The 13,330-nt window shown below is 56.7% G+C and overlaps 1 protein-coding gene across 2 annotated transcripts in view; it reads left to right on the top strand.

The window, feature by feature from the left end:
* The window catches only part of KAZN (kazrin, periplakin interacting protein), a 106,352-nt gene that overhangs the window by 27,049 nt on the left and 65,973 nt on the right, over window positions 1–13,330 (top strand). The gene's annotated exons all lie outside the window — the stretch shown is intronic.

Below are 13,330 nucleotides of genomic sequence, written 5' to 3'. Positions count from 1 at the left end.
AGGAGGTAGTTGCAGGAAGGGGTCCTGGGAGTCGGGCAGTGAAGGTCCGAATGTTCCCTGAGGAAGAGCGGGTTTGAGCTAGCCAGCACGGTGTGAAGAGCCCCCTGCTGCCGGGCAGCTGCCCTCGCACTTCTGGAGTGCCTGGGTGTCGCCAGCAGCCAAAGTGTTCCCTGCTAACCACACGGTGGGCATGCAAACCCACCTTCCCCTTACCCCCAGCACCTCGGGACAGAAGGCTGGTGGGGGTGGCCTGCTCCCAGCAGCTCCCAGCCTGGACGACCCTGCGGAGCAGCCGCCTCTGCACATGCCGGGTGTCCAGGGGTCCAGCAGACGCGAGGCAGCTGGTGTGGTTTGTGGCTCGCGCCTCTGAAGCGCCTACAAATGACACAGGCCATCTGCAGACATCGTCCCCGCCCACGAGGCTGGCCGGGGTTTATGTATTGCACCTATTCTACAGATGAGAAGGCGGAGGCTCCGAGGGAGACGCTGTGTGGCTGCCCAGCGGCCTGTAGTCCCACCTGGACCATGACCCGTGTTTTCTCAGCAGCCAGCTGTCCTGGGCCTGGGGGTGACCACCCCCCACCCCCACCCCAGAAGGACTGGGGCCTCAGTCTGCAGGAAGGTGGATGCTCTCTTGGGAGCTCGACTCCTCCTGAAGCTGGCAGCCACCCAGAGACTAGTGCTGAGCGGGTGCCCAAACCAGACCCAACCCGCCGCCTTCCAGTCGATCCTGACTCATAGTGGCCCTGTAGGACAGAGAACTGCCCCATCGTTTGCCCACAGAGCAGCCAGGTGTTTCAAACTGCTGGCCTTCAGAATTGCAGCTGAGCACGTAACCAGGAGAGGGCCTCAGAGCCAGACCACCTGGGTTGAATTCTGGCATCATTTACCAACCGAGTCCGTCCAACCCTGCTTCTTTGCTTGTTTTCCTCCTTTGTCCAATGGGAGTCAATGGAGAGCAGAGTGAAGCGGCAGAGGACGGCGTTTCACCTGCATCCACCATCAACCAATGCCCTGTCCTCACACCTGCTTGGGATCCCTGCGTGTCACCAACAGCTAAAGGTGTTAACGTCTAACCAAGTGGTCGGTGGCTCAAGCAGCAGTCGGAAAATCAAATGGCACATCGCACTGGGCAAGCTGCCGTGAAAGGCCTCTTGGCAGGATGGAAAAGATGTCCGTCAGTGCGCGACTAAAGCGCCCCTGATCCATGGCATGCTCTGTGGCCTCCTGTGCGTATGGGAGCCGGACGGTGCAGAGCTGTCCCATTGACCTGTGGTCTTGGTGGAAACTACGACCTACCGTGAAGTGTGCATTGAGCACACGCGCTGGAAGGCAGGCAGCCAGAATGTCTCCTTAGATGGAGGGTGGCAAGACTTCATCTCACGCACACTGGGCACGTGGTCAGGAGGGACCAGTCAGTCCCTGGAGAAGGACATCATGCTCGGTGAAGTGGAGGGTCAGCGGACAAAGGGAAGACCTTCAGCGAGATGGACGGACACTGTGACTGTGAGGATGGTGGCGAGTAGCAGTGACTGTGCCCTGTGAGGTGGGCACAGGGCCGGGGCTTTCGTTCTCCCATGCACCGGCTGCGGTGACGGTGAACCCAGCTCGGCAGGCTCCGTCCAGCAACCACCTCGTAGGCTGGTGTGGTTGTGGTGAAACTGCACCAAGACCTCAAGCCGGTCCTTCGTCCGTGGTCCGTCCTCAGGAGGCGCCCAGATGGCATCATGGTGAGCAGAAGACTGGCCGTGAGAAGCCACCCCGTCGCTCCAGGGAAGGCAGACGTGCAGACAGATTGACAGGTGCCGCTGTTGGGTGCCTTCGCGTCGGTTCCGACGCATTGCAGCCCGTGCACTCCCGAACGAAACCGCGCCCCGCCTTGCGCCATCCTCACAATTGCTCTTCTGTCCGAGGCCATCAAAGCCGCCACGGTGTCGGTCCATTTCGCCAAGGCTCTTCTTTTTCACTGCCCCTCGAACTTTGCTAAGCCTGACAACGTCCCTTGCCAGGCACTGCTCTCTCCCCACAACATGTCCAAAGCACGTGAGACCCAGTCTCACCTTCCTGGCCCCCGGGGAGCGTTTGGGTGTACTTGTTCCAAGACGGATCCATGTGTTCTTTTGGCAGCCGATGGTACCTGCAGTATTCCGCGCCAGCAGCCTCATTCAAATGCATCGGGTTTCCTTTGTGCTTCCTTATTTCATGTCCAACGTTCACGTGTGCAGGATTGACAGTGCCATGGCTTTGGGTCAGGCGCACCTTAGTCCTCAGAGTGACATCCTTGCTATTTTCAAACACCCTAAAGAGGTCTTGTGCGGCACATTTACCTGATGCCATGCATCTCTCACTCTTGACGGTTGCACCCATGAGCACTGATTGTGGATCCAAGGAAGATTCCAGCTCGAATCTTCTGTCCGTTTGTCATGACGTCACCCATTGGTCCAGCTATGAGGATTGTGTTCTTCCTTCTATGAGTTGTCATCCAAGATTAAGGCTGCACTCCTTGGTCTGCATCAACAAGGACTTCAAGCCCTCCTCACTTTCAGCGAGCAAGGCTGTGTCCTCTGTGTATCTCAGGTTGTTCATAAGCCTGATGCCACATTCTTCTTACCATCCAGCTTCTCCGATGAAATCTTCTTCTCAGCATACAGATAGAGTAGATATGGTGCGTGGACACAGCCCTGACGCACACCTCGCCCGATTTTAAACTATGATGCAGCATTCCCTTGCTCTTGAGCCCACGATGCCTTGATGGCTACCTACCCCTCAGACGTCAGGGTTGGATTGTGGGGGGGCGGGGGGGAGATACCGCCATTGAGCCAATCTGACTCATAATGACCTTATAGGACAGAGCAAAACTGCCCCTGTGGGTTTCTGATACCAGACATTTTTGTGGGAGCAGACAGCCTCCTCTTTCTCCCCCAGAGCAGCTGGGGGGGTGGGGGTTTGAACAGTCCCAGGCATAACCCACTGGAGTTGCCCATGGGCCACATGATAAGACCTGGGGTTTACTGAGCACTCCCCATGCGTGAGGCTCCATGCCAAGTGTGTCGCATATATAAAAAGCTCCTTTGAAATGCACTGCTTTGAAAACATTTAGCTTAATATAGCACAGACGTGTGAGGTGTGCCAATCCCAAGTGTGCAGCAGGCCGAGTGCTCACAACCGGAGCCCACCTGGCCGAGGCCAGCCCCAGATCAAGAAACAGAACATCATGAGCGTCCCCAAGGTCCTGGGGGCCCCTTTCTCGTCACTGTAAGCCCTGTAAGAGTAGCCTCTTCCTGACTTTGGGTCTGCCCCATCCATTCCACCCACTGTGCCCATTTCTTGGCTCGTCCTCAGTGCTGCTCACCCATGTTGTATATGGTTATAATTGGATCGTCACCACTCGAGGGGACTGTTAAACCCCGCAAGTCCAGCGCCATTGAGTTGATTCCAACGCACAGTGACTCAGCAGGGAGTTCCCACGACCATAGGAGCAGGCAGCCTCATCTTTTGCCCTGAAAGCGGTGGGCTCATGGAAAGCTTGGACCTTGCAGTTAGCAAACCCCCGGTGCAGCAGTCTCCTGGTGCGGGTGTGGAAGGGTTCCCATTTGGAGCATTTCCAAAGTATCTGCTATGAACTTTTTTTCCCCTTGATGTCAGCATTTTTTTTAATAATCATTTTATTGGGAGCTCTTACAGATATTAAAACACTCCATAATTTAATTAGATGAAGCATAGTTGTACTGTTGCTGCCACCATCAGTTTCAAAGCATTTTCTTTCTTCTTGAACTCTTTGATATCAGCTCTCCTTTATCTCCACTCTGCCTCCCAAGAAACCTTAGTATTATTATATATATATATGTATGTGTTTTTGGTCATGTCTTACACCATCCAATGTGTCCATTCACAGAATGAGTACCATTCTGTTATGCATTCCCCTCCAGTGGGTTATATAGGCATCATTGCTATCAGTCCCCCACCCCCCCTTCCCATACCTTCAGGGAGTCATTACTCCCGTTACGATTTCTAAAGAGTGCATCTATCTTGATTTCGTGCATTGAACAATTGTAATTATACAAATGAACATGCACAGGTCTAACAAGATTAATGAGGTAAAGCTAAGACCATAATAGTAAGGGGAGGAAATAATAAACAACTAAAGGATGGTGTGTGTTTCATCAGTGCTATACTGCACCCTGGACATACCATCCCTTTGGTGTGGTCCTTCTGAGGGACTGTCCGATTACCTTACTGGTGGGTTTTGGGTCTCCACTTTGTCCACCCTCCTTCACGTCAATTTGATTGCTTGTTTTTGAACCTCTGATACCTCTTCCCATTGACACCTCATGATCACAAAGGCTGGTGTGCTTCTTCCACATGGGCTTTGTTACTTCCCTGCTAGATGGCCGCTTGTTTAACTTCAAGCCTTTAAGACCCCAAACGCTCTATCTTTAAATAGCCAGGTACCATCCTGCTTTGAACTTTTAAAATGGTAAAATGTAACCTAAATGCCTGCCATTGTAGGCCTTTGTAAAGGCACAAACCAGTGGTGTTGATGGCATTTGCCATGTTGTACAGTCACCACCACCGTGTCTATATGTCCCGTCCCACCCGCCCCCTGACAGAAGCTTCATGCTCATGAAGTAGTAACACACTTCTCCATCCCACCCCCCGAAGTCCTCTAAAAAACTCAGTACTCTCAAATCAATTCAGTCTCATAGTGACCCTATCACAGGACAGGGTCGAACTGCCCCTGTGGGTTTCTGAGAGTGTCCCTCTTTATAGGAGTAGAGAGCCTTGTCTTTCTCCCATGGTGTGGCTGGTAGTTTCAAACTGCTGACCTTTCGGTTAGTAGCCCAAAGCATACCCACTATGCCACCAGGACTCCTTCCCTGCAGCCCACAGTAGCCACTGATAAAGCTGGGGCTCTACATTGTTTCGGGGAGTGTAAAGCAACTTGTGTGCCAGCTCCTGTCATTCCACATCACGTTTTCCAGGCTCACCCCTGCGGAAGCTGAGCCACAGTGTCGTGCCTGCTGCTGGCAGAAGAACATTTCAGATAGGGGACCTTGTGTTGGCCATCACCTGTTGGCAGGCACCGGGGTTGTGTTTATTGCTCCTGGGAACAGTGCTTCGGTGACCGTTGGTGGGCCCGGGTCTTTGACCCCGCTTTCCCTGGGCATGTACCTCGGAATGGAGTCATGTGGTGCTTCTGTGTATACCTGTCTGAGTTGTCACACTGCGGACCTTCCAGTAGGTCTCTCTTGGTGAACACACAGCTGTGTGCACGTCAGATGTCTGCCTAGGTAAGAGCCGTCTTAATGCCCTTTTAACAAATGCAAGGAGCCCTTGTGGTAAGTGTTGGATTGCCAACAACAAGGCCAGAGGTTCAAACCTACCATCTGCTTCATGGGAGAAAGATGAGGCTACCTGCTACTATAAAGATCTGCAGTCTATATAGGGTTACGATGAGTTAGGACAGACTTGATGGCAGTGGGTTTGGGTTTTTTGTTTAATGCAAAAAAAAAAACAACAACCCTGGGATTATGCGACTTGCTATTGGCCACTCAGCTCCTGAGAGACACTGTGGAGACTTGAATCCACACAACCTGGTTCCAGGGGCCTCACGTGGCCGCTGTGCTCACCGCAGCTGTCTGCACTTCCGAACTCAGCTGGGAAGGAGCTGGTGGCAGCTGCTAGTTGGCCGCCGTGCCCAACCTTGAACAGCCACCCTGGGTCTCAGAGCGAGGGCGAGGTTGTGAGACCAGCGCCTAAACCACTGGGTTCATGGGGCAGCTTCCCAAGGTGTGCAGGGCCCTTTGCGAGCATGGTACCCAAGGCCACACAGCACCAGTGGCTGAGCTCAGCTCACTGACAACCTGTCCCCCAGTCATTCCCCACGAGGGCCACCACTGGGCCAGTCCCCAGCCGGAGAATGACCTCACATGCCAAGGAGAGCTTTTAAAAATAGTCCCCATTGTGTGGGATCCCTGACCACTGACCACGGCTGGAGTCCTTCCCTGCTCCCCCCACCCCCAGGAGTTCCTGCGACACTGTCCAGGGACTGTCAAGAGTTCCGGCCCAGCCCCTGATGCTGTTTTTAGTCTCCCAGCGGGGTGACTCGGAGGAAAGAGGTCTTTTCCCGGACTCCCCTTCTGAGGCTGGGAAATTAGACACCACCCCCTCATGCCACCAGGCCCCTCCCATTTCCCCAATTGCTGGGGGTTCATGCTCAGGCTGGGGTGGGTGAGGGTCCCTGGCGCTCAGGCAAGTTCAGGAGTAAGGGTAGAGCTGGGGGGAGGGGCAAGTGGCACCTTTGATTCTATGTGGTGACAGGGACTGGTCCAGGCTCCCCAGCTAGAGTCTTGTCTTACTTGGGGACCATGAACAGACCCTCTCCAGAGGGTCAGCCACGGCCATGGCATGTACGGGGACGTTTAGCCGTTGTCCATTCCCCACTGGGAACTGCCAGCCACAGCCAGGCAACGCCAGCTGCCAGGGCCTGGGTGCACGCTCATGACCCTGCTTGCCACGGTGGAGAGTCTTCCCTCCTGTACCGCTCACAGCGCTGGATGGGGCAGAGGTCATGATCCCCGTCTTACAGATAGAGAAGCACACACAGAGAGGCTGGGGCACTTACCAGAGGTCACACAGCTCGTGAGTGGTGGGGTTCAGTCTCCACCGGAAGAGCCTCGTTCTCAGCACAGGGATGATGTCTCCCTAGCAAGTGGGCTCCGTCTCCCCACACGTGGCCCATGGTCACGATTAGCTGCCCACATTGAAAACATGAAACGGTCGTAGTCGTGAACTGAAACCTGGATTCCCTTGAAAAGGGTGAAGGTGTGGCCGTGCTGGGCCCCCACTCCACCTTGTTACCTGTCCCCTGTAGGTGGTGGGGTGCGTTCGGACCCCATCCCCCACTGGTTCACTCACTAAGTCTTTTGCAGGACCTGGTAAACAGGGTCAGATCCCAACTGTGGAGAAGCAGGGGCAGAATCAGATCACTTGAGGTAGTTGGGGAAATAGTGACTGCAGTGCCTGTCTGCCCCCTACCCTTACCCCCTACCCCCAACCACCCTGCTCAAACCCCAGGTCATCTCCCCACATGCCTTGCCTGTTGTGGAGCCCAAGGCCACTTAAGCCACTTCATCTCACAGTGAGGAGGGCTCACACGAGGAGCAGAGCTGCCCGGATATGGTCCTGGGCCCTCCCCAAGACCCAGTGCAGTGGCCCTGCCGCTGGTTCAAGACCCGGGTGGCTTTTTCTGCTGTGTCTCGATGCCACCTGATGGGGCTTGGCTGGCCTGACCGTTATAAGTTGGGTGAACTTGATTGTTCCGCCCTTGCCTTTCCTCTTTCCAAAGTCCGGGACCATAAACCTGGAGGCCGAGACTGCCTGCGCTGCATTCTGCCCTGGGTGCTGTGCTGGGTCAGAGCTCAGGCCAGGGCGCTCGGGGCATTTGGAAGACAGAAAGAAGAGAAGCTGACATTTAATGAGCACCTACTGGATTCACCTGGGCTGGGCTGGGTTGGGCGGTGCCACACGGCCTCATGAGGTAGAAGTGATACCTCGGTTTTGCAGCTGAGGAAACAACAGCTGAGAGACGTTGCATGCCGTCTCCCAGTGTCGCATGGAGGCGGGGCTGGAAATCCCTTTCCCTGACTCCAACGCTGAAGTTCCCCTTCCCAAAGACACTCAGGAGTCCGTGGTGGCTAGTTCACTCAGCAAAAACCAGAAATGATATGATCACTCCCATCCCGCAGATGAGGAGACAGGTGTCGTTCCATTCAGACAGCCTGACTCCAAAGCCTTTAACTCGGCCGAGCCAGACTAGAAATCAGGTCTGCGCTGGCTGCCCTTGCGTGTGGTGGTGGACACTGTGGATCAGCCCCAGCTCCTGGTGACTTTGGGTGTAACAGGACAGGCCTGCTGGCCCTGCACCTTCTGCACCAGCACCCGTGTCTGTGAGTCCGTTGTTGTGCCAGCCTGTCTCCGGGAGGGCTTCCCTTTTCATTGGCCCCCTGCTCCACTGACAGGCTGTACTTCTCTAGACATGGACCTTCCCCTCCGACATGCTGTTCTTGGGGTAGACCGGGCATAAGACTGGCTCTGCTGCACCCGGATCGGAAGGCATCGCTTCTTCTCTGACTGTCCTTTTTTATCAGCCAGCTGCCACCTGGAGGGCACCTCAGTCATCAAAGTGGCACCTTGGCTCTTTAAAACGTCAGAAGGGTGTTGTGCAGCAGGACTTCCCAATGTGATGCCGGGATTTCCTGACCATTTCCCTGGGCGTAGTGCACAGATCCAAGTTTGGACATGTTCTTTCTCTCAGGGCCTCCGATTCCCCAACTGTGTAGAGAAGTTGAGCTGGAGGAACTCTGAGGGGGAGGGGGGCGTTTATTTAGCACCTCAGGGGAATGTTCAGTGGAATAGACAGGGGGGCCCCTGCTGGCAGCAGCTGGGATTGCCATACACAAGCTGATGACCCCTGACTGCCTGCCCTCCTCGCCCATGCCTGCTTCTGGGCTCTTTCTCTTGGGTCCACCCAGGCTGGAAATGTTTAGGCAGCTTCTTGGCCTTGGAACATGCTGGAATGGGCTCGGAGCCTTCTGAGCTTAGACTAATGGGCAGTAGGACTGCGTGTGGAGAGAGGCTATGCTGGGCTGGCTGAGGCGCCTGCAGATGGGAGGGGTGACTGTGAAGGGACTCCCCTCCGTCCCTCCAGCAGTTAGCCACAGAGCGATAACGGGGTTCACAGCAGAGAGCAAGCCCCTTCTAACTGTAGCCTCAGAAAAGCCCTCCGGTGGGGGGTGGGGAGAAACAGCATCCGTGACGAGAAGGAGACCTCCCCGGGTCTTGCAGCCTGCACCAACACCACCATGGACAGCACGCCTCCCTGGAGAGCTGTAGGGAGGGGTATGGGGTGTCAGTCCTGGACCGCAGTACTGAATGGTCTCAGAGGATTAAGCTGCCCCTCCCCCAACCTCAGGGCACAGGTGCAGGCAACACCCGACCTCCTGAGCCAGTGAGGAGGGTGCCTGAGGAGTGGTGGGTTAGTGACTTTGGAGGCAACAAGGGGAGGAGGGTGGGTGCTGGGACCAGGCAAGCTCTGCCCCTCCCCATTTGGCCGAATCCCCTAGGCCCTGTGGGCAGCCCTGGCTGGCCTTGCTTGCAGCTGGAGTTCCACGAGAATCGAATGCCTGCGAGAAAATGGCCTACAGCCTGTGTGGACCATCGCCCATAGAAATCATGTGGATACCCTGGAACGCTGAGGTCTCAGAGGTAGGATGGGAACTGAGGTCCCCTGGCCCCAGACTACGGCCCATCCTGCCCTACTGCGTGGCCTTGGCCAAAGCCAGGGACGTGGTCATAGGGGTGTCTGCTGATGGACAACAAAAGATGCAGACTCTCAGAAGCCCCGAGGAAGGTCGGTGAGCCCAGCACCCCACTGTGCTGGGGATTCTGATTGTGGCTCTTGCTGCATGACTGCCTCAGTGAACAAGGAGAAACCCCAGAAGCTCCGAATTCGGCCAAGAATCCAGCCCCGTCCTGGTGCCTGCCCGAGGTGGCCTCCCTGCCCCTGGGCACTGGGTGGGGTCCTGGTTTGCCCAAGCTAATAGCAGGGGCAGCTTGCAGGGGCCTTCCCTCCTCCAGGTCCCTGCCAAGAGCTACATTTGCAGAAGTTCAGGGTGAGGGGCAGGAAGGTGGTGGGACACTGGTCTTCTAAGCCAGACAAGGAAGAAGATGGTCAAGGTGGAAAGTCAGCAGCAGAAGCCCCACAACTGTGACCTCCCCCCGGGACACCGCCCAGACCCCTGGGTACACTCTCCGTCTCACGCATGCATCTGACCTCCTGAGAGAGAAAAAAACAAGCCGGTCCCCACCCCTGCCTGCCTCCACCATCCTCCCGGTCCCAGGAGCTGAACTGGTTCCATTCTGAGATCCTGCAGGGCCCCGCCTGGCATGACGTCATCCGTTACCATGGCAGTGGCGCTGGCGTCTGGATAGCTGGGAGAACCATGCTGAGCCCGGAGCCCAGCCTCCCCGACCACCGGTCCATCCTGGTTAGAGGCGCATGGGGAGTGCCAGCACGGGCTTCTGGGGGAGAGGCCCCTTGGGCCCTCTGTGTAGAGTAGGTTTCAGGCAGCCCAGGGTAGCAGACCCTGTCCAAGGATGGGTGGTCAGGCTGCGGTTGTGTGCGTCTCTGAAAAGCTGTGGGCAGGCCGACTTCCTGCCTCTTGTTTGCATGGTGGTCCCAGCGACGCCCCCTGGTTGCCCACTGCTCCTCACCGGTAGCCTCTCCCACACATTCACCTTGCACCGTGCCTCAGGTCCCCAGCTGTCAGCATCCTGCCCAAAAGGTGGGCAGAGCCAGCTCCTCTGTGGCCATGGCCAGAGTCGGGGCATTGCCACATGCAGTGATGGACCAGGACCGGGAAGGGGAGGTGGCAGGTCTCACAGCCTGCCTGTGTGCATTAGGAATGTGTCCCGGCTGCCAGGAACAGGAAACCTCATACACTCTGGTTTCAAGAAACCTGGGTGGTTTGGTTGTCTCTCTGCTATAACACAGATTCCTGGCCAGGGTGGGTGCCGGCAGGATCTGGAGTCCCCTGTCTTTTCTCTCTGCCCCCCGGTCCAGCTGCGTCTTCTCTCCCGTGTTCACCCGATGGCTGCAGTGCCGCTGCCTGTAAGGGCCCTGTAAGGAGCGGAAGGGCAAAGAGAAAACCATGTGCTTCCGGTGCGCATCTGTGTGTATCTCAGCACTAACGCGTGTGCGCTTCAGTTTCAGGGGGCGGGAGAGGGTGCTTGGGAAACCCAGTGTTTAAGCTGGGCACGTTGTCGCTCCCCAGACAAAATTGTCCGGGCCCTCCTGGTCGCGAGGTAGGTGTGTATGCGTGTCTCCTCTGTCAGACTGTCATCCTCGCAAGTCCTGCTCCTCCTCCTTACGGGAAGGCAGAGGCTTGGCCCCTGTTCTCAGGAAACCCTGACTGACTTCCCCAGTCAGATGGGACTGGGGAGACAGAGTCCCTGCTGCCCCACCACACACACACACACACACACACACACACACACACACACACACGTGACCACCGTGGGAGCAACAATGAGATGCAGGCATGCCTTCCGCCTGCTGATGGAAGCATTTGCACAGGTGGGGCAAGGTTGATGCCGAGAGAGACTCAGTGGCCAGTGTGTCACCCTCCCAAAGAAGGAAGGACCCGGAGGCCCACTGGGGGCAGGGGGTGCCCTCCGGGAGCCCAGTTTCCAGGAGCAGGATGGGGCGGATTAAATGGAGACAAACCAGAACCCAAAGGGATTGTATTTCCAGGCAGAAGGTAGAGCAGTGACTCCCAGGGGCTGAGGTGGGTGGTGGCCCCTTGGCAACAGCTTCTCCCGCTCTCTCCCTCGGGGCAGGGAGCTGCCGGAACTGGCCCTGGAAGCCACAGTGGAAACTTGGCCTGCCAACAAAGGTTGGAGTCAGTGTCCCCCTGGGAACCAGCCCCCTGGGCGACGCTGTCCTGCTGTTCTCATGCCCCACCCCATCTGAGACCGGACATGCCCAGCAAAGTGCTGGGTTTACCAGCTACCTTGCAGCTGGAGGTAGGCACAGCATCATCGCCTGCTGGGAACCAGCATCAGACACGGTGCCACTTACCCTCTGACAACGCAGGCAGAGGCTGGACCTAGCCCAGCTGTGGCCACCCCTCCACCCAGGCCCCGGCAGAGGCCTCTCTGGAAAAGCCTGGCTGTGGCAGCACTGGGATTGCGCCCCTGCCTGAACACCCGGCATCGTCTTCAATGCCCAGCGTCACTGCATGCCTGGGTCAGCTTACCCATCCAATCCTTCCATTTTTCATAGAAGAGACCAATTGTTTAAAAACCCCATTCTCACCGCCGCACCTACCACCCCGCCGCTTTGGCCTCCAGACCCTTCCCCTCAGTTTGCTGCAAGGTTTCATTGGAAGGACGTCATCTCTAGTATTTAGAGGCTTTCAGGGGGGGAGATGGTCTTGGATGGGTTTAAGTAGGTGGGAGGCCTGGGGTGGAGAGGGGGTCAGGGAGAGGGAGGGAGCAGAAGAAAACCCTAAGTCCTAGAGACCCTCGGGGGCAGAGTAGATCTACCTTGGTGGTTTCCAAGGCTGTAAATCTTTATAGGAGCAGAAACCCTCCTCTTTTTCCCACAGAGCGACTAGTGGGCCTGAACTGCCAACCTAGTGGTTAGCAGCCTAGCACATAACCCACTGAAAGCCACCAGAGGGCCTTCAAGTCAGAAGCGGGCTCTCTGACACCCTAGTCTTAGCTTGAGTGATGCTCCCTGGCAGGGAGACCTCGGTGGTTAAAGCAGCTGCTCAGTGAGTCCCCGTGGTGTCCAGGATGCTGACCAGAATATATGTGTGCTGACTGAGCCCCAGGAGTCGTCTGCTGCCTGGCAGGACAGGTAAGAGGCGGCGTCCTCTCCCCAGGGCCTGCCGTACCTTCCTTTAAGGCCACAGCCCAGCAGGCCTGGAATTCCAGCCCTAGTGACCCTGATATGCTGTTCAGCCAAGCTGGACACAAAAATGGGACGGCCCGGCCGCAGGAGGCGGCCAGTTCAGCGCTGGATCTTCCGGGCTGCCCGAGACCCAGCCCCGCGACAGGGCTATCTTGCTTTTCCAGCTGGCTGGCCTCTTGCTATGTTCTCTCTCGAGGGCAGGAGGACTTGAAGGGCCAGACGGCCATCAGCTGTGGTGGCAGCTGGCCCAGGAGCCCCGGTGTGAGTCCTTACACCGGCCGGGTGCTGAGGTTGTTGCGGGTGTGGGCATCCAGGACCCAGCAGCTTTCATTTCTCCTGGGTCTTTGCCTAGGAGGGGGCACCGGGGTATTTATTACAACGGAGCCTGAAGGTTCTACCCTCTGAGAACTGCATCCTCACGAGCAGTGCCTGCGGCTGTTTGCCCCCTGCTCCCCCTGCACTTGTGAGCCCGGCTATGTGACTCTCTGGCTCTAGTGGGTATAAGCCAGATCTCACGGTGGTTTTGGTTTGAGCCCTGCCAGCATAGTGGGTTATGCAGGGTTAGCGGTTCCAGTCCACTAGCCGATCCTCAGGAGAAAGATGATGCTGTCTGCTCTGGTAGAGAGTTACCACCTCAGAAACCCATGGGGGTCACTGTGAGGCGGGGTCAGCCCGGTGGCCCCGAGCTTCGGAGACTAGCTAATGAGGAGGGCCTGTGGAAAGCAGTGTGTGAGCACGCAGCTGCTAACCAGAGTGGAGGTTTGAACCACCGTCCTTGGACGAGGGAGGTGGCCTCACTGAAGATGCCCGCCCTAGAGAGTCGTCTCTGGGGGCAGTTCTGTCTTCCAGGGC

This window comes from Echinops telfairi, unplaced genomic scaffold (genome assembly GCF_000313985.2).
Source record: "Echinops telfairi isolate 266 unplaced genomic scaffold, ASM31398v2 ScPeMD7_7457;HRSCAF=8495, whole genome shotgun sequence".
NCBI lineage: Eukaryota > Metazoa > Chordata > Mammalia > Afrosoricida > Tenrecidae > Echinops > Echinops telfairi.
The sequence above is the reverse complement of the archived record's forward strand: the minus strand, read 5'-3'. Positions and strand labels throughout refer to the sequence as shown.